At 42.9% G+C, this 25,490-nt stretch overlaps 1 pseudogene; it reads left to right on the forward strand.

Annotated features, from left to right (window-relative positions):
• The window catches only part of LOC128048493 (antigen WC1.1-like), a 60,358-nt pseudogene extending 36,900 nt beyond the window's left edge, over positions 1–23,458 (forward strand).
• The last annotated feature ends 2,032 nt before the right edge of the window (positions 23,459–25,490 follow it).

Below are 25,490 nucleotides of genomic sequence, written 5' to 3' on the forward strand. Positions count from 1 at the left end.
GGACACTAGAGTGGGCTGCCATTTCCTTCTCCATAAATCCTAGGTTTTTAAAAAGATGGCTAGGATCATTCCCTCCCTCTCCTATGACACTCTGAGCTTTCGTCATTTCCAAACTTATCTGTGAACAACTTCTTTCACAATTAGGTTACCTAATTGTGACCTAATGCCTGCACTCAGATCTAGCCCACATGATGTTCCCATCCCCAGTGACTTGAATATTGGCTCAAAGAAAACTGCCCAAAATTCTAGCCCCAGAAATTTCAGGATGACCTTCTAAACTTCTCTGGCTCTTAGGCCTCTAACCTCTCAAATCCCATGATCTTTTTTCACTCTCAGTTAGTTCAGCTCTGCACTCAAGTTTGAGTGTTTACCACTGTGCAGTTTCTTTGGGCCTTGAAGTTTCCAGGCCCCCAGATAAGAATTAACATTCCTAACCAATATATATCCTTGGGATCCAGCCATTCCAAACTGACCCTGCAATCCTTCTGGATATCTCTTCAGAAACTTGCTCATGAAAATGCAATTTGATAATGATAGTCAAATTCTCTCTTCTTATCCCCTCTTACTCCACTGTTGGAAAGAAAAGCTTTCCCACCTTTGCCTGTGAGGTGTTGTTTCCAATTGTCAAGCCAGGTTCATGAACACTCACTGGGTTTGTTGTTCTTTGTTTCTCTTAGGATTTGTGCGTCTGGCTGGAGGGGATGGACCCTGCTCAGGGCGAGTAGAAGTGCATTCTGGAGAAGCCTGGACCCCAGTGTCTGATGGAAACTTCACACTCCCCACTGCCCAGGTCATCTGTGCAGAGCTGGGGTGTGGCAAGGCTGTGTCTGTCCTGGGACAAGTACCCTTCAGAGAGTCTGATGGCCCGGTCTGGGCTGAAGAGTTCAGGTGTGAGGGGGAGGAGCCTAAGCTCTGGTGGTGCCCCAGAGTGCCCTGTCCAGGGGGCACTTGTCAGCACAGTGGAGCTGTTCAGGTTGCCTGTTCAGGTGAGATGCATGGCAAGACTTAACATCCACGTACAATCGGTTCAGCTAAAAAAAAAAAGACTTTGCTGTAATCCTGTCTTTTTCTATTAGTGTACACAGACATCCGGCTTATGAAAAATGGCACCTCTAGTTGTGAGGGTCAGGTGGAGATGAATATTTCTGGACGATGGAGAGCATTCTGTGCCTCCCACTGGAGTCTGGCCAATGCCAATGTTGTCTGTCGTCAGCTCGGCTGTGGAGTCGCCATCTCCACCCCAAATGGGGCAGAAGGAAGTGATCAACTCTGGAAAGCCCGATTTCACTGCTCAGGGACTGAGTCCTTCCTGTGGAAATGCCCTGTGACTGCCCTGGGTGTTCCTGACTGTTCCCATGGCCATAGGGCCTCTGTGATCTGCTCAGGTAAGAGAGGGAAGGGCTAATATACTTAGGATGCTCCTGGAGTGAAATGTCCCCAGAGCAGAGAGTAAGGGAAAATAGGCTTAAAAACAAAGATATTCTGTAGTGAAATGTTTAATCTTGGTACTGAACTCGGGTTTCAGCTGCTCATTACTCAAGAATCCAACACTGAGAGACAAGTGTGGGGTAAAATTAAAGACAGCTTTATTGAGGAAATCAGCAGTTCTGGGGAGACAGAGGACTAATGTACCAAAGAACCTCCTTGCTGATCAGGGGTGAGTGTTTTTAAATGGGAATTTCAGGAGTGCACAGGTGGAAGAGGGGGACAGTTTACCTGCAGAATAGCACAGCTAGCTCCGACAATCATCTTGAAATAAGTCTGATCAGTGTCACTTTTATTGTTTGAAATACAGTTAATCATCAGTTCTAGTGCTGATCTGTTCCCATTTCCTTGAGGCTGATCTTGGAATTGTGTAAGATAAAGATTACGAACTTCCCTGTTGGCTCAGATGGTAAAGAACCTGCCTGCAATGCAAGAGTCTCGGGTTTGATCCCTGGGTTGGGAAGATCCCCTGGAGAAGGAAATGGCACCCCACTAGTCTGGTCATCATGTAATTTATTGCTACCACTGTTTGGGATTTCACTATCTGCAAAATAGCTCAAAAGATGTGGCTCAGATTGTTATCTATACCCCATGAGAAGGAACTAAAGGTCCTTGAACTTGTTTAGGGCTAAACTATCATTATTTCGTCCTATTTGACTATTTTCATTTGTTTCTGATTTTTTTAAATTTCTGTGATCAAATTTATTGTTTAATTAGGTTTTTCTACAAACAGAGGCAGATGGAGGACATGAGGGAGATCTGTCCTGAGAAGGCTCTGTAAGGTCCTGCTCCATAGCATTCTCATTGTTCACTCATTTTTTCAGGGGGAAGAAGTGCTAAGAAATGCTAAGAAGTGCTATGTCAGGGAAAGAAACACCTAGATGAATACTATTTTTTATGAAACAATATTATTTAAGGATAATAATAGAGAACAAAGTACAAACAATAAGTGTATACCTAGGTCATGTTCTCCAACCCAGATCTACAAAGAGAACATTCACAGCACCACAGAATCACTATTGCCTCCCAATAGCCGTGTCCTCCTCCTCTCCAGGGAGGACTGCTTACCTAAGACTTGTACTGCCATAGAATATTTTCTCAGTTTTTGAACTTTATGTAAAATCATACAGTATGTTTTCTTTTGTGTTTATTTCTTTGACTCCAAACTGTGTTTGAGATTCACTTATGATGTTGTTTATGGCAACATTTCATTCATTTTTATTATTATAGAGTATTCCTTTGAATGATCACCTGACCATGTATTGAACCATTCAACTAATGGCAGAGATGTGAGTTTATTTCCAGTTCTTGACTATTACAAATACAATGGTGCAAATTACCATGATGATGACTTTTGGCAAAAGTATTTATTATGATTTTTGTGTTTAATTCTTGGCCTTATATTTTTATTTTCTTAATGATATGCTGTACTTCAATGAGCCAAGTTACTCATCTTAGGTTTGACTCATCAACTTTTTTTTCTGTCCATGTAGTGCTCTTTCAGTCAGTCAGTTCTGTTCAATCACTCAGTCATGTCTGACTCTTTGCAACCCCATGGACTGCAGCATGCCAAGCTTTCCTGTCCTTCACCATCTCCTGGAGCTTGCTCAAGCGCATATCCATTGAGTCTGTGAAACCATCCAGTCATCTGATTCTCTGTCGTCCCCTTCTCCTCCTGCCTTCAATCTTTCTCCACTTCAGGGTCTTTTCCAATGAGTCAGTTCTTCCCATCATGTAGCCAAGTATTGGAGCTTCAGCTTCAGCATCAGTTCTTCCAATGAATATTCAGGACTGATTTCCTTTAGGGTTGACTGGTTGAACCTCCTTGCCATGCAAGGGACTGTCAAGAGTCTGCTCCAACACCACAGTTCAAAAGCATCAATTATTCAGCATTCAGCTTTCTTTAAGGTCCAACTCTCACATCCATACATGATTACTGGAAAAATCATAGCTTTGACTAGATGGGCCTTTGTCAGTAATGTCTCTGCTTTTTAATATGTTGACTAGGTTGGTCATAGCTTTTCTTCCAAGCATCAAGCATCTTTTAATTTCATGGCTGTAGACATAATCTGCAGTGATTTTGGAGTCCAAGAAAATAAAGTCTGTCCCTGTTTCCCCATCTTTTTGCCATGAATGATGGGACCAGGTGTCATGATATTAGTTCTTTGAATGTTGAGTTTTAAGCCAACATTTTCACTCTCCTCTGTCACTTTCATCAAGAGGCTCTTTAATTTCTCCTCACTTTCTGCCATAAGGGTGGTGTCATCCGTATATCTGAGGTTATTGATATTTCTCTCAGCAATCTTGACTCCAGTTTGTGCTTCATCCAGGCCAGCATTTCGCATGATGTACTCAGCATATAAGTTAAATAAACAGAGTGACAATATATAGCCTTGACGTACTTCTGTCTCAGTTTTGAACTAGTCCATTGATCCAGTCCCTAGGACTCCTTATAGTCTTCTAAAATAAACTTTGTCTACTCCAAAATTACAAAAATGTTCTCTGAGAGTATCTCACAGAAGTGTAATTACTTTTTTTTGCATATAATTGTACATTGCTTCTAGGATTGACATCTGTGTAGGATAAGGGTCAAGTGTCCTGTTTTCATATGGGTATCCAGTTGACTCAAAATCTTTTTCTGAAAAGACTATTCCCCACTGCAGTGCCACCTTTGTGATGAGCGAAAGGGCACATATGTCTGAATACATTGTTTAGACTCTCTATTCTGTTCCACTGTATCCTTTGTCTCTCCTTGCACCTGTACTACTTTTCTTAATTATTGTAATTTTACAGTAAGTGTTGAACCTTCCCTGGTATCTCAGAGAGTAAAGATCTGCCTACAAGGTGGGAGACCTGGGTTTGATCTCTGGGTTGGGAAGATCCCCTGGAGAAGGGCATGGGAACCCACTCCAGTATTCTTGCCTGGAAAATCCCCGTGGATAGAGGAGCCTGGCGGGCTATAGTCTATCGGATCACAAAGACTTGGACATGACTGAGTGACTAAGCACACATAGTAAGTCTGGGTAACTTTAATTTAAAGAAGTTATGTTGTTGTTTTTCTTGCCAACTGCTTTGGTCAGTCTTGGTGTTTGTCTTTTGTATATATTTTTGAGCAGAAGCTCCAATACTTTGGCCACCTGATGCGAAGAGCTGATTCACTAGAAAAGACCCTGATGCTAGGAAAGACTGAAGGCAGGAGGAGAAGGGGATGACAGAGGATGAGATGGTTGGATGGCATCACTGAGTCAAAGGTCATGAGTTTGAACAAGCTGCAGGAGTTGGTGGTGGACAGGGAAGCCTGGTGTGCTGCAGTCCTTGGGGTCACAAAGAGTCAGACATGACTAAGTGACTGAACAGCAACGTAAATTTTGAATCAGCTTGTGATGTTTCAGACATACAAAAGCACAAGGGAATTTAATTGAGGTCAGATTTAATCTGTATATAAATTTGAGAATGACTGACTTTGACAACATTGAGTTTCCCAATTCACTGACAAAATATATCCCTTCATTCAGTTAGGTCTTGACTTTCTCTCAGATGTTTTGCACATCTTTAACTAGGTTTTCTCCTAGGCATTTTATGGGTTTGATGTTATTAGTATTTCTTTTAGTGAAGGTTTTCTAGGAATGAGTTCTCTCTGAACTTTACCTGGATTCCCCAAATGTTAGATTAGTATTTTGCTTTAATCCTTCTTTCTTTCTTTTCTCTCTCTCTCTTGCTCTAGCTTTCCCTTTCTCTCCTTATTTGCTCCCCTCCTGCCCTCTTTTTCCTTGAGTATGTAAAATCTTCCTGGATTATGTTGCAGTCATGATGCGCCTTTATCCCTCCCTCCCAACAACAACAGTAATACTTCTGGGAATTTCCTTACATAACCACAGTCCAGTCAAACCTTTAGAGATGTCAGTCCCAGATGACATCTAAATGCAACCACATGAGAAACCCCAAAGATAGAAGTGCCAAGGTGAGTCTTTCCCAACTTACCCGGGAAATCATGAGCAAAATTTAAAAATAAATTACTCCACTACTAAGTTGTGGGGGAAATTTTGTTATATAGCATTATTAACCAGGCACTTACCATAGGACCAGCATTTCTAAATAGAGGAATATTCATCCTCTGATTTTTCAATTTTACTATTTCTACTTTATGTTGATCTAATGTGCTGATACACTCATTCTCTAGTTCTTAATTTCAGCTGTTAACTTTTTCAGCTGTAGAATTTTCACTTGTTTTTGTTATCATTTCTCTGCCAAGATACACATCGCGTCAATTAATTCTTTGTGCACTTTAATCATGGCTATTCAAATTCTCTGTCAGACTATAAAACTCTTAGGGGAAAACATAGGCAGAACATTCTTTGACATAAGTTGCAACCGGATCTTTTTTGATCAAATTCCTAAAGAAAATAAAAAGAAAACAACAAAAAAAAATAGGATCTAATTAAACTTAAAAGCTTTTACATATCAAAGGAAACCATAAACAGAACAAAAAGACAACTCTCAGAATGGCAGAAAATATTTGCAAATGAAGTAATTAACAAGGGATTAATCTTCAAAATGCACAAACAACACAATATCAAGAAACCAAACAATCCAATGAAAAAATGGGAAAAAAACCTAAATAAACATTTTTTTTCCAGACATACAAATGGCTAACAAATACAACATCACTAATATTTAGAGAGATGCAAGTCAAAGCTACAGTCAGGTAATATTTCACACCAGTTAGAATGTCTATCATTAAAAATATCCACAAATAAATGCTGGAGAAGATGTGTAGAAAAGGGAATGCTCCTACATATGAGTATGTAAATTGGTACAACTACTGTGGGTTGCCATGCCCTCCTCCAGGGGACATTCTAACCCAAGGATCAAAGCCAGGTCTCCCACAATGCAGGTGGATTCTTTATTGTCCGAGCCACCAGACTCAGAAGCCCTACACTATTGATATTAAGTATAAAATAGATATTGCTTGGAGAATCCCGTAGACATAGAGCCTGATGGGCTACAATCCATAGTGTCACAGAGTCAGACACTACTGAATTGTCTTAGCATGCATGCACACATAAATAGATAACTAATAACTTTTTATAGCACAGGGAACTCTACTCAGTGTTCTGTGGTGACTAAATAGGAAGTAAATCCAAGAAAGAGGGCAGATGTGTGTGTGTGTGTGTGTGTGTGTGTATGGATATATAGATAGATAGATAGATAGATAGATAGATAGATAGATAGATACAGTTGTTGTTATTTAGTCGCTGAGTTGTGTCTGACTCTTTTGTGACCTCATGGACTGCCATGCTCCTCTGTCCATAGGAATTCTTAGGCAAGAATACTGGAGTGGATTGCCGTTTCTTTCTCCAAAGGCTCTTCCCATCCCAGGGATGGAACCCCAGTCTCCTGTTTGGCAGGCAGATTCTTTACCACTGAGTCACCTGGGAAGCCCATATGTATATGTATAACTTACTAAATTTGCTGTACACCAGAAGCTACCACAACATAGTAAAGCAATTATACTCAAATAAAAATTAATAAAATAAAAGAAAATAAATTTTCTGTCAGGTAACTTTAAGAGCCAAATACCCTGGGAAATTTTTTAATGTTTCTATTTGCTCTGGTGTTCCATGAGATCTCTTTTATATCAGTATTTTTAAAACCACAAACATTGTAGATAAATAATTGTACAACTCCTTCAGAAAGGCTTTTGTTTTGCTTCTTCTATTTAGGGGTGGATTAAGGATAGAACAACTTGTTTAACTCATTCTTAGGGCAAAGCTTGGCTTAAAACAGGAATCGTGCCATTGTCGGGACCAGGGCTCTTCCTGGAGAAAGGGAACACTAAGATTCTGGTAACTTTACCAGTATGTTCCAGCTTTCATCTCAGCTCCACACTAGGTCATTTTGTTTGTTTGTTTGTTTGTTTGCTTTGAACGTTTTACTTTGTATTGGGGGATAGCTGATTAACAGTGTTTTTATAGTTTCAGGTGAACAGGCAGGGACTCAGCCATACATATACATGGATCCATTTCCCCCCAAACTTCCCTCCTCTCCTAAAAAATATTTAATTTAACTGACTTTCCTGTTCTTTACCCTCCCAACCCTCTAATCATTGCTGTTTCTTCAGGAAACCAGACCCAGGTGCTGCCCCAGTGCGACCACTTTGTGTCTGAACCAGCAGGATCTGCGGCCTCAGAGGAGAGCGCCCCCTATTGCTCAGGTGAGGGTCCCACAGGACAGAAGACCCTTCTCATTCCCCAGGTCACCGCCCCATTGTCCCATTTCTCTCTCCTCAGACAGCAGGCAGCTCCGCCTGGTGGACGGGGGCGGTCCCTGCGCCGGCAGAGTGGAGATCCTTGACCAGGGCTCCTGGGGCACCATCTGTGATGACGGCTGGGACCTGGACGATGCCCGCGTGGTGTGCAGGCAGCTGGGCTGTGGAGAAGCCCTCAATGCCACGGGGTCTGCTCACTTTGGGGCAGGATCAGGACCCATGTGGCTGGACGACCTGAACTGCACAGGAAATGAGTCCCAGGTGTGGACGTGCCCTTCCCGGGGCTGGGGGCGGCACGACTGCAGACACAAGGAGGATGCGGGGGTCATCTGCTCAGGTCAGCACTCCACACTGTCCACAGGCTGGAGGAGGGGTGGGGCCCTGGAGGAGGAGGGTCTGAGCCCTGAGGGAGAGATGCTGAAAGGACCAGAGAAGGAGGCTTCCTCCCATGGAGCCTGTCTTTCCAGTAGACGTGAAGACGAGGTGCTTTCACTGCCTCCTGCAGCAGCTGAGATTCTGGTGTTTTCTTCTCAGTAGTGTTTCCTGGCAGAGCCTTTTCTCACAGTTTTTCTTGAAATCAGGGCTCAGCCTTCTGGTACATAGAGTAGAGAAGTCTTAAGCCACTGTGCTAGTTTTTGTTTGTTCTATAACAAATTGCTACATTGTTAGTGGTTTAAAACAACATATTTATTTCCTTACACTTCTCTAGCTTAGATGTCCAACAGGGATCTTACTGGACTGGGATCAAGGTTTCAGCAGGGCCACGTCACTTCTGAGCCTCTGGGAAAGAATCTGTTTCCTGTCTTTTCAAGCTTCTAGAAGCTGCCTGCCTTCCTTCACTCATAACCCCCTTCTGTTCATCATCAGACCAGCAATGCTCCACCTCTCTGACCATTATCCATATTCAGATCTCCCTCTAACCAGAATAAGGAAAAGGATTCCACTTAAAAGGATAGTGAGTCTAAGAATGTGATTAGACTGTGCTCAGGTGGTTAATCCGCCATATTTCAGGTGACTCTTACCATCCCAAGGACCATACTGTAATCACATATGTAAAGTCTCTTTTGCCAGATAAGGAAACACAGACACAGCTTCCATGTAGACATCTGTGGGTCCATTGTTCTATCTGCCTCCATACTGTCCACATCACATCCCTTTCGTACACTCTCTTAGATGTTTTGTCAGGAAGCAGGAGTCAGCTCCCTCTTCCTGCTTGTGTCCAGGCTGGTCTTCCTCTCAGTTCATATCCACCACATCACGGTGGTAGAAATATTTAGAAAGACAGACACAAATGGAGAAAGTCAGGTGAAGAGGAGACAAGTTTCACTCTGGTCATCTAATGGATTTGCTTCCTCAGCTGGGTCACAGATGAATGTTCACAATTTTGGCGAGAGAGGAAAACCCAGAGCACTGTGTGGGGTGCTCACTGTGTCCTGTCTCCTCCTTTTCGATCTCAGAGTTCCTGGCCCTCAGGATGGTGAGCGAGGACCAGCAGTGTGCTGGGTGGCTGGAAGTTTTCTACAACGGGACCTGGGGCAGTGTCTGCCACAGCCCCATGGATGATGTCACCGTGTCCATCATCTGCAGTCAGCTTGGCTGTGGGGACAGCGGAAGTCTCAACACCTCTGTTGATCTCAGGGAAGGTTCTAGACCCCGGTGGGTAGATTTAATTCAGTGTCGGAAAACTGATACCTCTCTCTGGCAGTGTCCTTCAGGCCCGTGGAAATACAGTTCATGCTCTCCAAAGGAGGAAGCCTACATCTCCTGTGCAGGTGACTTATGTCTGTTTCTGTGTCTGTCCCAACCCTGTAGAATGTTATTAGTGAGATTTGATATTTTAAAATCTAAGTGATGGGTTTAAGTTGAGTTTATAAAATGAAGTTTGTATGGAGCTAATTTAATCTACATGTTCCAAATTTGCTTTATTAAAATTTTTTAATTGATATAATTGATACAACTTTATACTTTTTGCTGTGTACAACATAATGCTTATATGTTTGTGTGTATTGATAAATGATCACTACAGTAAGTCTAGTTATATCTCCATATATGGATCCATATACACAGATCCATCTGTTCAGTTCAGTTCAGTTCAGTCGCTCAGTCATCCGACTCTTTGCAACCCCATGAATTGCAGCACGCCAGGCCTCCCAGTCCATCACCAATTGCCAGAGTTCACTCAGACTCTGGTCCATAGAGTCAGTGATGCCATCCAGCCATCTCATCCTCTGTCGTCCCCTTCTCCTCCTGCCCCCAATCCCTCCCAGCATCAGAGTCTTCTCCAATGAATCAGGTCTTCGCATGAGGTGGCCAAAGTACTGGAGTTTCAGCTTTAGCATCTTTGCTTCCAAAGAAATCCCCGGGCTGATCTCCTTTAGAATGGTATAGTTAAATATTTTTCTTACATGATGAGAATTTTTAAGATGTATTTTCTTGCCATCTTTCAAATAGACAATACAGTATTCACTATAGTCACCATGCTGTATATCTCTTCACCTATTCATTTTATAATTCAAACTTATACCTTTTGATTACCTTTGCCTGCACCAAATCCCCCACTTCTGGCAACCACTATCTACTCAGCATCTCTGAACTTGCTTTTTTTTTAAAAATATTACACATATAAATGAGATTATATGTTATTTTTCTTTCTCTGTCTGATTTATTTCACTTAGCATAATGCCCTCGAGGTCCATCCATGTTGTTGAAACTGGCAAGATTTTCTTCTTTTTATGGGTAGATATAAGTCTATATTACATTTCTTTATCCATTCATCAGTGAAGACTTACATTGTTTGATTCATATATATTGCTGCTGCTGCTAAGTTGCTTCAGTCGTGTCTGACTCTGTGCAACCCCATAGATGGCAGCTCAACAGGCTTTACTGTCCCTGGGATTTTCCAGGCAAGAACACTGAAGTGGCTTGCCATTTCCTTCTCCCAATATATTGCTATAAAGTACTAAAAGGTAATACTGCTAAAGTGCTGCAGTCAATACGTCAGCAAATTTGGAAGATTCATCAGTGGGCACAGGACTGGAGAAGGTCAGTTTTCATTTCAGTCTCAAAGAAGGGCAATGCCAATGAATGGTCAAACTATCTCACAATTGTGCTCATTTCACATGCTAGCAAGGTTATGCTCAAAGTCTTTCAAGCTAGGCTTCAGCAGTAAGTGAACTGAGAACTTCTGAGATGTACAAGCTGGGTTTAGAAAAGGCAGAGAAACCAGAGATCAAATTGCCAACATTTGTTGGATCATAGAGTAAGCCAGAGAATTCCAGAAAAACATCTGCTTCATTGACTACATAAAGCCTTTGACCATGTGGATCACAATGAACTGTGAAAAATTCTTAAAGAGATGAGAATGCCAGAGCACCTTACCTGCCTCCTGAGAAACCTGTATGCAGATCAAAAAGCAGCAGTTGGAACTGGACATGAAACAACCGACTGGTTCTACATTGGGAAAACAGTTCGTCAAGGCTGTATATTGTCACCCTGTTTATTTAACTTTTATACAGAGAACATCATAGGAAATGCCAGGCTGGATGTATCACAAGCTGGAATCAAAATTGCTGTGAGAAATGTCAACAACCTCAGATACACAGATGCTACCACTCTAATGGCAGAAAGCAAAGAGGAAATAAAGAGCCTCTGATTGAGGGTGAAAGAGGAGAGTGAAAAAGCTGGCTTACAGCTCAACATTCAACATTCTAAAACCTAAGATCATCAGCACTTCATGGCAAATAAAGGGGAGAAAGTGGAAACAGTGACATATTTTCTTTTCTTGGACTCCCAAATCACTGCTGACGATGACTGCAGCCATGAGATTAAAGGAGGATTGCTCCTCTGTGACAAACCTAGACAGGGTATTAGAAAGAGACACGGCATTGCTGACAAAGGTCCATGTGGTCAAGCTATATTTTTTTCCAGTAGTCATCTCTGGACGTGAGAGTCGGGTTATAGAAGAAGCTAAAAAGAGTTAATTCTTTTGAATTGTGGTGCTAGGATGCCACAGTTGAATTGAGAGTCCTTTGGGCAGCAAGGAGATCAAACCAATCAATCCTAAAGGAAATCAACCCTGAATATTCATTGAAAGGACTGATGCTGAAGCTGAAGCTCCAATACTTTGGCCACCTGATGAGAAGAGCTGACTGATTGGAAAAGACCCTGATGCTGGAAAATATTGAAGGCAGAAGAAGAAAGGGGCCACAGGGGATGAGATAGATAGCATCACCAGTTCAGTGGACATGAATTTGAGCAAACTTTGGGAGGTAGTGAAGGACAGAGGAGCCTGGCATGCTGCAGTCCATGGGGTTGCAAAGAGTCAGACACAGCCTAGCAACTGAACATATGTTGCTGCAGTGAACACTGGGTCTTCAAGTTAGTGTTTTTGTTTCCTTCAGATAAATACTCCAAAGTGAAATTCCTAAATCATATGGCAGTTCTATTTTTAATTTTTGATGCACCTCAATGCTGTTTCCATAGGGGCTGCATCAACTTACATTCCCTCTAACTGTGCAAAAGCTTTCCTGTCTCTTCACATTCTCCTCAACTCCTGTTATTTCTTCTTTTGGCTAAAAGCCTTTCTAGAGGATCTGAGGTGATATCTCATTGTGGTTTTGATCTGTATTTTCTGATGACTAATAGTGTTGAGCACGTTTCCATGTACCTATTGGCAAGTTGTATGTATTCTTTAAAAAAAGTTGATTCAGGTTCTCTGCCCATTTTAAAAAAATCAGATTGTTTGTTTTTTGCTACTGAGTTGTATGAGTTCCTTGTGTATTTTGGATAATAATCCTTACCAAAAATATAATATGCAAGTATTTTGTCCAGTTCCATAGGTTGCTTTTTCACTTTGTTGATGGTTTCCTTAATTGGGCAGAAGCTTTTTAGCCTTATGTCATCACATCTGCTTGTTTTTACTCTTGTTCCCTTTGCTTTTGGTGTCAAATCCAAAAAATCATCACAAAGGCTGGTGTCAAGGATTTTATTTTCTGTGTTTTCCTGTAGAAATTTTATGGCTTCAGGACTTGTGATCAAGTCTTTAATCTATTTTGAGTTAATTATTGGGAATGGTGTAACATAGTGGTCCAGTTTCATTTTTTGCATGTGGCTGTCCAGTTTTCCCAATGCTGTTTACTGAAAAAACTGTCCTTTTCCCACTGTATATTCTTGGCTTCTTTGTCAAAAATTAATTGACCATAGAAATGTGGGTTTTTTTATGGACTCTCTATTCTGTTCCATTGATCTCTGTGTTCACTTTTATACTAATGACCTACTGTTTTGATTAATATAGCTTTGTAATATAGTGTGAAATCAGGAAGCACGACACCTCTAGCTTTGTTATTCATTCTCAGGATTGCTTTGGTATTGAGCATCTTTTGTGGTTCCACGAAATTTTAGGATTGTTTCTTCTGTATCAGTGAAAATTTCTATTGGAATTTTAATAAGGATTGCAGTGAATCTGTAGATTGCTTTGGGTAGTATGGGCATGTTAATAGTATTTTCCAATCCATGAGCACAGAATATCTTTCCATTTATTTGTGTCATCTTCAGTTTCTTTCTTCCATGTGTTTATAGTTTTCAGTGTACAGGTCTTTCACTTCCTTGGTTAAATTTATTCCTAGACATTTTATTCATTTTCATACAAATGTAAATAGAATTGTTTTCTCAGTTTCTCTTATAGCAGTTTGTTGTTAGTGTAAAGAAATGCATATGATTTTTGTATACAGATTTTTCTTCTACAACTTTACTGAGTGTATTGGTTCTCATATTTTTGCTGACGTCTTTAGTGTTTTCTACATATAATATCATGTAAGGGGGCTTCTTTCCTCATGACTCTGATGGTAGAGAATCTGTCCGCAATGCAAGAGACCAAGGTTCAGTCCCTGGGTCAGGAAGATCCCCTGGAGGAAGGAATGGCAACCCACTCCAGTATTCTTGCCTGGAGAATCCCAATGGACAGAGGAGCCTGGCAGGCTGCAGTCCTTGTGGTCCTAAAGAGTCAGCCACGACTGAGTGACTAACACTTTCACTTTTCAATCTGCAGATAGTGTCAATTTTGCCTCTTCCTTTCAGATTTGGATATCTTGATTTTCTTTTTCTTGCCTGATGGATCTGGATAGGACTACCAAAACTAAGTTGAATAAAAGTGGTGAGAGTAGACATTTTTGTCTTGCGTCTGACTTCAGAGGAAAAGCTTTTGGTTTTTTACAGTCAAATATGATGTTCAGTTCAGTTCAGTTCAGTCACTCAGTCATGTCTGACTGCGACCCCATGAATCGCAGCACGCCAGGCCTCCCTGTCCATCACCAACTCCTGGAGTTCACTCAGAGTCGCGTCCATCGAGTCAGTGATGCCATCCAGCCATCTCATCCTCTGTCATCCCCTTGTCCTCCGGCCCTCAATCCCTCCCAGCATCAAAGTCTTTACCAATGAGTCAACTCTTCGCATGAGGTGGCCAAAGTACTGGAGTTTCAGCTTTAGCATCATTCCTTCCAAAGAAATCCCAGGGCTGATCCCCTTCAGAATGGACTGGTTGGATCTCCTTGCAGTCCAAGGGACTCTCAAGAGTCTTCTCCAACACCACAGTTCAAAAGCATCAATTCTTCGGTGCTCAGCCTTCTTCACAGTCCAACTCTCACATCCATACATGGCCACAGGAAAAACCATAGCCTTGACTAGACGGACCTTAGTCGGCAAAGTAATGTCTCTGCTTTTGAATATGCTATCTAGGTTGCTCATAACTTTTCTTCCAAGAAGTAAGCATCTTTTAATTTCATGGCTGCAGTCTCCATCTGCAGTGATTTTGGAGCCCCCAAAAATAAAGTCTGACACTGTTTCCACTGTTTCTCCATCTATTTCCCATGAAGTGATGGGACCGGATGCCATGATCTTCGTTTTCTGAGTGTTGAGCTTTAAGACAACTTTTTCTCTCTCCTCTTTTACTTTCATCAAGAGGCTTTTTAGTTCCTCTTCACTTTCTGCCATAAGGGTGGTGTCATCTGCATATCTGAGGTTATTGATATTTCTCTCGTCAATCTTGATTCCAGCTTGTGTTTCTTCCAGTCCAGCTTTTCTCATGATGCACTTTGTATATAAGTTAAATAAGCAGGGTGACAATATACAGCCTTGACGTACTCCTTGTCCTATTTGGAACCAGTCTGTTGTTCCATGTCCAGTTCTAACTGTTGCTTCCTGGCCTGCATACAGTTTTCTCAAGAGGCAGGTTAGGTGGTCTGGTATTCCCATCTCTCTCAGAATTTTTCATATGGCCTTAATTATGTTGAGATGCAATCCTTCTATACCTACTTTGTAAAGAGTTTTTACTGTAAGTGGATGTTGAATTTGTCAAACACTTTTTCTGCATCCTTTGAGGATATGATTTTTACCTTCATTTTGTTTATTTGGTGTATCACACTGAATAATTTGTGAATGTTGAACTATCCTTGTATCCTTGGAACAAATATCACTTGATCATGGTGTATGATTCTTTTAGTGTATTGTCAAATTCAGTTTTCTAATATATTTTTGACGATTTTTGCACCAATATTTATCAGAGTATTAGCCCGTAACTTTCTTTTCTCATGGTGTCCTTATCTGGCTTTGGTATCAGACTAATTTTGGTGTCAGAAAATGAATTTGGAAGTGTTCTTTTCTTCCGTTTTTGGAAGAGTTTGAGAAGGCTCCACCACTAAATACTGTTACATTGGGAATTGAGATTTCAGCAATAAATTTTGAATGAAATAAATAAATGTTGGTGAGAGTGACAAATAGTCAAACCATGGCACCTTATTCCTTCAACATTTCTCTCTCTGTTTCTCTTTCTCTTTCCCTCCTCCTCCACATACACACACACACACCCCATTCAGGTACACCTTGAATGATATACTGGATGTTGCCTGAAACCCATAGCTAAGAGAATGTGGGATCAGATACTTCAAAAGCAGAGGCTCACTCCCTTCCTCGTCTCTCTTTGCTTATCTCTTTGTCTTTTTCATTTGAAGGCCAAAGAGGCATTAAACTATGAGACCTTTTATTGATGATGTTTTTCCTACAATTAAACCCTGTGAATTGAGAGGTGGTAAAGTCTTTGACCATGAAAATGAGCAACCTGGTCACAGAGGTCCTGCCATCATTTTCTCAGAGGTTCTCTGCATAGAGTGGGTAGGAGTTTTGATATGATGATCTGGAAAGAATATATAACTGTTGATACTTTATGACAGATACTATTTACCCTTCTGTTTTTTGAATTTATATTTATTTCTGTCAGCTTCAATTCCTTTATATATATATTTTCAGTCTTTTGTTTATTATTTCTGCATCTTCTCAATACAAATTTTTCTCACTAGGCTTTTTTTCACTATTGCAAAAATTTCTGGCTTACTCAGTGTGTACATATATGTGTCCATATATCTTCTCAGAATTCTAGTAAGTCTTTCCTGTATACTTCCTTTTAAAGAGATTCCTAACCAACACTACGGGCTTTTCTGGTGGCTCAGACAGCAAAGAAACTGCCTGCAGTGCGGGAGACCTGGGTTTGATCCCTGGAAAGATCCAATGAAGAAGTGAATAGCAATCCACTCCAGTATGTTTGTCTGGAAAATCCTGTGGATAGAGGAGCCTGGTGGGCTGCAGTCCATAGGGTCACAAAGAGTTGGACATGACTGAGCGACTAACACACACACACACACACATAACCAACACTACATTGTGAAGCAATTATCTCCCAATTAAAAACAAATTTAGAAAAGAGAGTTTCCTTTCACAACAGTAGTCTTCACTTGCCCAGTGTCACACTGAATAGTAGGTAAGAGCAGTTTATAATCTATCCAATAATTTTCCATTAAAATTATGTACATGAGATTTTGAATATAAATTGACTCTCTGTTTCTGAACTGCTTATTTTTAATGTGAACTATTATCCTAGACTGTTACCATTAATTTATATTTGGTTTAATATTTCACTGATTAGTATGAATTTTTAAAAAAATTTATTTCACTGAATTTTATTTGTCTATTCATTCATTTAATAAATATTTATCAAGCCTTTATCTAGGTATTTAGAAATGTGTTTTCCATAGATATTTGTTGAATGAGTGCATAGAATGTGCAGGCACTGTCCTAATAGTAGAAACATGGCACATATAAGATATACAAGGTCCTTCTTCATTCAGAGGAGTGTGTGTACATTTGCAGATGTCTGTGTTTATATTTGCTGCGGGTGTGAAGACTGATAAACAAGTAAATATTTAAAGTAATTTCAGCTGGTGATCAGATGCAGTGAATGTTTCAGCCCAGGAGATAATGAGCCTGTGTTTTCATGTGTCATTTGTACTGAGTCAGACCTTAGATAATCTTATGTGGGGACAGGAACACCCTCAGTGATTTCTGATCCTGTGTTTCCCCATTGTTTGCAGGAAGAAGACCCAAGAGCTGTCCAGCTGCTACCCCCTGCACAGGTATATCAGCCTGCCCCCTCCCCTGTGGCTCCCAGGGGCTCCTTCCTCCCACCAGGGCAGTCACAGGAGGGGCTGCTGCCTTTTCAGACAGGGAGAAGCTCCGGCTCAGGGGAGGAGACAGCGAGTGCTCAGGGCGGGTGGAGGTCTGGCACAGCGGCTCCTGGGGCACCGTGTGCGATGACTCCTGGAGCCTGGCAGAGGCCGAGGTGGTGTGCCAGCAGCTGGGCTGTGGCCAGGCCCTGGAAGCCGTGCAGGCCACAATATTCGGCCCTGGAAATGGGAGCATCTGGCTGGATGAGGTGCGGTGCGGGGGCCGGGAGTCCTCCCTGTGGGACTGTGCTGCGGAGCCCTTGGGGCAGAGCGATTGCAAACATGAGGAGGATGCTGGTGTGAGGTGCTCTGGTGAGTGAGGGGCTCGGGGTCCACCCTAGGTGAGCTGGGGCAGCGCAGGGGCAGCGGGATGGGCTGGGCATGGTGGGGAGTTTGTGTTCAGACATCCTGGGTGCTGAGGCTCTGATCTAGGACAGGGGAGCTGGGAGGACTGGACACTGATGTTGTGGAGACTGAGGGGTGATTTCAGGCTCAGGAGGGAAAAATGGTTTGCCCTGCGTTCTGACCAATTCCTCTTTCCAACACTGCTATTTTTCTCTTTAGGTGTAATGACAAATTTGCCCACGACTACAGCAGGTACTGTGATCCATACATGGGCAGGAGAGAATACTCAAATACTGGGGACCTGTTCTGTGGGCTCTCTGACAACTCAGAAGAGGAAAGAGTCTGAGGAGCCGTGGCTGTGGGGGGTAGCCAGGGCATTACACTGGGGCAATCCCCTGCCTTGATGTCCAGGGTCAAATGTTCTCATGCCCGGGGTCCAAGGAAGTCTGGTTCCCATGTTGTAGAATCTAAGGAACTCCCACCTGCCCTTGAGTGTTGCTCCTCAACTGTGGGGTGCAGGTCCCTGGATGTTTGATGCTCTGTCTCCTGAAGCCCAAGGAGAGGGGATGAGCTGGGTCCTCAAAGGCTGTCTCGGCAGGGCAGCTCCCTGACAATCCCCAGCTCTGCCTCGGGGCCACACTGGCCAGAGTGGAGTTGGCTTGTCTAAGGATGAGACCCCGGGGAGCCCTGACACTGTCTGAGGCTGAGACGTCATTGTCCGGAGCTCCTGAAAATGCTGACGCAGGAGATTTCTCTGTGCCCAAGACTATCTCAGGTGCTTTTTCCTGTTCTCCTAGGGACCAGAACAACCTCAAATTCTCTCCCTGGCATCTTCTCCCTGCCTGGGGTCCTCTGCCTCATCTGGGGGCCCTTCTCTTCCTGGTCCTCGTCATCCTGGTGACTCAGCTGCTCAGATGGAGAGCAGAGCGCAGAGGTGGGCTGCAGGGGGACCTGGGGACCAGGGAGAGTGTGTGCAGGCATGAGATGGGGCAGGTGTGAGGAGGGGACCTGGGCCAGGTACTGTTGTGAGTTGCAGACTCCATGTGCTCTGTGCTGAGCTCTAAGGGCTGAGTAGACAGAGGTTCTTAGGACTGGGGCATGAACTCTCATAAGTCATGGCCTCTCCTGTGAGACCAGACAGAGTTGGTGCTGAGCTGTAATCAGGGTCAGACGAGGGGAGAAGGTGCTGACATGGTACATGGGGTAGGAGACGATGCTGAGGTCCTGGCAGCCCCCATGTGAGCACCAGGGAGGTGAAGGTGGGCTGGCTGGATCGGGGTATCTGGGGAAGCTTCTCTGACCTGCTGGGTGATCTCTCAGCCTTATCTAGCTATGAAGATGCTCTTGCTGAAGCTGTGTATGAGGAGCTCGATTACCTTCTGACACAGAAGGAAGGTCTGGGCAGCCCAGGTGAGTGTCTCATCTGCCCTCCTGGGATCTCTGGTTGTCACCACCCCCTGGCTGTGCACATCTTCTCAGCATCTGCAGACCCCATTTCTGCCCCAGGCTCACAGAGACGGCTCCTCGAGAGAGGCACGATGGCCTCTCAGAACCCCATGATCTCCCAGCCTCTGTCTACACTGCAGGAGCCAGGCCTGTCCTTTTTCAGCCTTAACACAGGTCCCGTGGGTGTGGGGAGGGGCATTCTCTGTGTTGTGTGATATTTGTCTCCACATGAGGCTTTCCATCAGATTTCTCACTGACTAAACTGCCGTTTTACACCAGAGATGGTGAGGACAACAGTGACTCCAGATCCGCTCCAGGAAATAGAGGTGGACCTGCCTCGGCTGGGCTTTGGGGAGGAGAGTTTTCCTCAGAGGAGATTTAAGGGGAATGGTTTTCCTTTGATGGACCAGAGGCATCCCCTGTGTCCAGATGGGGTTTGTCCTTCTCCTTCTCTGGCTGTTCTGTGATGTCTCACGTCAGGGCGGGTCTCTCTGTGTCCAGAATCACCACAGGCACAGAATGTTTTTTAAATATAACACCTGTAAAGCACAATTTGTCAAAGTCCTTTAGCAGTGCTCAAGGGCAGAAGAGTTGCTTTGAGATATGTAGTTTCCACCAGAAAATGTTAAGATATGTAAAATCATGTTTTGGCTTATGGACACATCGAAATGAAACACGGTCTTAGAGAAAAAGGTCTTTTGAAACAAGGAGTGACTGGTGCCTCTATTCAGAAACTCAGAAACTCTGGGTCAGAAGGTATCTTAGGTATTCCCCAGAACAACCCACTTACTGTGGTTTCATACACTCCCTTGTCTGCTCTTGGAATCCCCAGATCGGACTGATGTCCCTGCTGAAAATTACGATGATGCTGAAGAAGTACCAGTGCCTGGAACTCCTCCTGCCTCTCAGGGGAGCGAGGAGGAAGTGCCCCCAGAGAAGGACGTTGGGGTGAGGTCCTCTCAGACAGGTGAGTGGAGTCAGTTGATCTCCTGCAATCTTTCTGTCTGGAAAGAGTGAATTTGTGCTCCTCAATGCCCAGCCTCCTTAGAGATTCAAAATATAGGTAATCTCGTACATTTGGTAGCATCATCTTGACCACATGCCATATTTAATGCTATCAGACTCCTTGCAAGGAGTGAGGAATCACTCTGCTTTTGGCATTTATGTCTCCATAATGTGACATAAACTTATCACTTTATAAATGATATACTTGCATGAAGATTTATAGATTAGGGAATTTCCTGGTGGTCCAGAGGTTAGGATTCTGCACTTTCACTGCTAGGGCCTAGGTTCAACCCTGGCCAAGGAACTAAGATCCCGCAAGCATTGTGTCATGGTCAAAAGAGAAACTTATGGATTAATTGAGCTTAATTAAAAGAAAGCTAAGTGCTGAAGAATTGATGCTTTTGAACTGTAGTGTTGGAGATGACTCTTCAGAGACCCTTGGATGGCAAGGAGATCAACCCAGTCAATTTAAAGGAAATCAATCTTTAATATTCATTGGTAGGACTGAGCTGAAGTAGAGCTGAATGAGCTGAATAGTCATTGGTAGGACTGAGCTCCAATACCTTGGCCAACTGATGCAAAGAACTGACTCCTTAGAAAAGACCCTGATGCTGGGAAAGATTGAAGGCAGCAGGAGAAGGAGATGACAGAGGATGAGATGGCTGGATGGTATCACCGACTCGATGGATATGAGTTTGCACAAGCTCTGGGAGTTGGTGACAGACAGGGAAGCCTGGTGTGCTTCGGTCCATGGGGTCACAGAGAGTCAGGCATGACTGAGTGACTGAACTGAACTGGACCAAATTCAAAGGTGGAACAAGTGTTTTAATAATATCTTTGCACTGTGGCATACATGAAGGCAAACCATTCAATATAACAATAATCCAGATCTATGCCGAATGGCACCCCACTTCAGTACTCTTGCCTGGAAAATCCCATGGATGGAGAAGCCTGGTAGGCTGCAGTCTATGGGGTCGCGAAGAGTCAGACATGACTGAGCGACTTCACTTTGACTTTTCACTTTCATGCATTGGAGAAGGAAATGGCAACCCACTCCAGTATTCTTGCCTAGAGAATCCCAGGGAAGGGGGAGCCTGGTGGGCTGCCGTCTGTGGGGTCGCACAGAGTTGGACACGACTGAGGCGACTTAGCAGCAGTAGCAGCATGCCAAATCAGTAATGCTGAAGAAGCTGAAGTTGTTGTTCTATGAAGACCTACATGACCTTTTAGAACTATCATCTGAAAAAGATGTCCTTTTCATTATAAGGGACTGGAATGCAAAAGTAGGAAGTCAAGAGATACCTGGAGTAACAGCCAAATTTTGCCATGGAGTACAAAATGAGGCAAGGCAAAGGCTAATAGACTTTTGCCAAGAGAATGCACTGGTCATAACAAACACCCTCTTCCAAGAACACAAGAGAGGACTCTACATGTGGACATCATCAGATCGTCAGTACCAAAATCAGATTGATTATATTCTTTGCAGCCAAAGATGGAGACACTCTATACAGACAGCAAAAACAAGACGGGGAGCTGACTGTGGCTCAGATCATGAACTCCTTATTGCCAAATTCAGACTTAAATTGAAGAAAGTAGAGAAACCCACTAGACCATTCAGGTATGACCTAAATCAAATTCCTTGTGATTATACAGTAGAAGTGAGAAATAGATTCAGGGATTAAGTCTGATAGGCAGAGTGCCTGATGAATTATGGACGGAGGTTCGTGACATTGTACAGCAGGCAGGGATGAAGACCATCCCCAAGGAAAACAAATGCAAAAAGGCATAATGGCTGTCTAAGGAGGCTTTACAAATATCTGAGAAAAGAAGAGGAGTGAAACCAAAGGAGAAAAGAAAGATATATCCATTTAAATACAGAGTTCCAAAGAATAGCAAGGAGAGATAAGAAAGCCTTCCTCACTGATCAATGCAAAGAAACAGAGGGAAACAATGGAATGGGAAAGACTAGAGATCTTGTCAAGAAAATTACAGATACCAAGGGAATGTTTCAGGCAAAGATGGATACAATAAAGGACAGAAATATTATGGACCTAACAGAAGCAGAAGATATTAAGAGTAGGTGGCAAGAATACACAGAAGAACTATACAAAAAAACCTTCATGACTCAGATAATCATGAAGGTGTGATCACTCACCTAGAGCCAGATATCCTGGAATGTGAAGTGGACTGGGCCTTAGGAAGCATCACTATGAACAAAGCTAGTGGAGGTGATGGAATACCAGTTGAATTCTTTCAAATCCTAAAAGATGATGCTGTGAAAGTGCTGCACTCAATATGCCAGCAAATTTGGAAAACTTAGCAGTGGCCACAGTACTGGAAAAGGTCAGTTTTCATTCCAATCCCTAAGAAAGGCAATGCCAAAGAATGTTCAAACTACTGCACAATTGCACTCATCTCACACGCTAGCAAAGTAATGCTCAAAATTCTCCAAGCCAGGCTTCAACAGGACGTGAACCATGAAATTCTAGATGTTCAAGCTGGACTTAGAAAAGGCAAAGAAACCAGAGATCAAATTGCCAAAATTCGCTGAATCATTGAAAAAGCAAGAGAGTTCAAGGGAAACATCTATTTCTACTTTATTAACTATGCCAAAGCGTTTGACTGTGTGACAAACTGATATTTCAGTAGCTGCGAGAAGACACTCATTGTCTAGAAAAGAGTATTTCTCCATCTGAGGGCCTGTGTAGTTCTTGGGGAGGAGATATCTGTGGCTGCACCTGTGATACTATTTGTGGACATTTGGAAACAGGAGTCAAGTCAACTAAGAGCAGACTTGGGTTGTGAGTGAGGAATTCAGATTTTTCCTGTTTCCAGTCTCCCTCTTATTGTGAATTTGCATCTATCACCTGTGAAAGGAGAACATTTAGATTCCTTTTTATGATTCTTACCATTGCTGGGCATCTCCTTTGTACTGTGTTGCCTGGAAGCAGGTCTCCCAGAGGTCCTGAGCACAGGTCTCCTGTGATGTAGGATTTCCACATGCACGGAGGCCCGGGAGACCACATGAACTGGATCTGAGAGGACACCTGGGATCCATCCTCACTGGGACTCCTGTGAAATAGCCCGAGCCTCCCTCCCCACACCTGGGGCGCAGGGATGCTTTGTCATAAGCGCTTGCTTGACTCCTTTCCACCAGAGGGTTCTGTCCCATCCTCGTGTCTCAGTTCTAAACAAACTTCTCTTTTCTATTTCAGGCTCTTGTCTGAACTTCTCCAGAGAGCTTGCTGATCCTGGGGAAGGAGAAGAGAGCCTCCGGCTGCTCCAGGGGAAGAAAGGGGACGCTGAGTACGATGATGTTGAACTCAGTGCCCTGGGAACATCCCCAGTGACTTTCTCATGATGCTGTATTAAATATGAGATGAAGCCTCAGATATTCTAATTGCCTGTATTTCAATAGAGTAGTGCTGACCTGTAATTGTGTCTTATGAAAATTGCTCAAAATGAAATATTCTGAATAAATAAACTTTTTGCTGTGCTGTTAATTTAGCAAGCTTCATGCCAAATGCTTTTAGAGGATTGGCCCTCAAATGCCATCTTCCTGAAAGGAAATGCAAGATGAGTGAGCTGACCTTTCTCACCTGTCTTAGAGGCTAATGAGGGCATGCTCACTAATGCTCCAGGTCACTCTTATTTAGAAAAGGATGCTAACTTGGTCCATATTCACACACTCCTTCCTAACAAGGTGAACTCATGAGGGAAAAAAAAAAACCAAAAACAGTTCTAAACATCTCTGAGTTTGTAACTTGTTCTTGAACACCAGACTGGGTGTGAGTTTCAAAGTAAATGTTTGGCTGGTGGGAGAGAATGGATACAGCTTTCCTTATCCTGCCTCAATATTCACAGGCCAATTAAAAATCTAACTGTATATAACTACCTCTTCCTTTTTCATCTCTCATTTATTCCTTTAGTGGATACAGACACCTCTTTGCTCGTCTCCCATGTCTATTTGATTATCCAATCCTTCTAAATCCATTCTTTTTTCTCCATCTCTTTCTACTATTTCTTCAGGATGCTGCTATTTCTCGTCTCTCCAAGGATCTCTCCTTCTAAGTGAATTATATCAGTTCATATATATATTCAAGTTGATGGAAGGCAACTTGGTGCTCACCCACACCCTGTATTCAGGTGGGACAAGAGGGCAAGAAAGTGGAGACATAGGCAGAGGGGATCCAGAAGAATGGATGTAGATAGAAATATCAGGAACATTTGGCTATTTATGTTTCAGAGATATGGATGGAGGCATCTGACATGACTGATCTCTTAGAGGAAGAATTTCAGACCAAGAGGTTTCTTTGAAAACATCTATTTTTCAGATGTTTCAAGATTGTTTCAAGATTGCTTTAATCTGGTTACTACTGAAAATGTAATTGTGATCCTGCTGTGACTCCTCAGGGTAGAGAGAGCTCTCATGAAGAAGTGGCAAAGTAAAGATTACATTTACACAGCACTACCCCTGTAACCACCCCCCTGCACCCCGCACCCCCTGGCCAATTCCACTGTAGACATGTGGAGAAGCTGCTGAACTAATATAAAACCTGAGAGTGGCCTGGTTTAAGCTGGACCCACCCAGTTTCTTGGTTGATGACTCTGGATGGTTTTTAGGGCTCCAACCTCCACTCACGCTTGCACTCTTCATAGTTCTAGGCTATGCTTGGGGATGGGAAGATGCCAGGGCTTCTTCCAGGGCAGCTCACATGGCTATTCACTTGGGAAGTGATGAAATAGATGACATATGATGAAATAAGGCACACATGCCAAGAAGCTCAGTGAACTCCAAGAAAACACAGATAAACGATTAAATTCAGGAAGAAAATATATGAAGATAATAATATAAAAAAATTATCATCATCGTTATTATTGTTTTTAATTTTTGGTTGCACTGAGTCTTTGTTGCTGCACATGGGTTTTCTCTAAATGCAGTAAACAGGCACTACTCTTCTTTGTGGGCAGCAGGTTTCTCTATGCGAGGGCTTCCCTTATTGTGAACAGGTTCTAGGCACTCAGGCTTCAGGGGTTGCAGCATCGCCTCCTACTTGTGATTTGCAGGTCCTAGAGCTCAGGCTCAGTAATTGTTGAGCTAGGGTGTTACTTCACAGAATAAATTCAGATTTTTTAAAACAGAGATAAAAATCATGAAAAAGGAAGTAAACAGGGAGTTTGCTGATGGTTTTGTGGTTAGGATTCGATGCACTTGCTGCTGTGGTCTGGATTCAATGCCATTAGGGGAACTGAGATCCCTCAAGCTTTGCAGTGAGGCAAAGAGAATAACAGAAGGAACAAAACAGAAAAATGAACCAAACAGAAATTCAGATGCTTAAGATTCAGTTCAGTTCAGTGTTTCAGTCATGTCCCACTCTTTGCGACCCCATGGA

Source organism: Budorcas taxicolor, chromosome 5 (assembly GCF_023091745.1).
Source record: "Budorcas taxicolor isolate Tak-1 chromosome 5, Takin1.1, whole genome shotgun sequence".
In the NCBI taxonomy this organism is placed as follows: Eukaryota; Metazoa; Chordata; class Mammalia; order Artiodactyla; family Bovidae; genus Budorcas; species Budorcas taxicolor.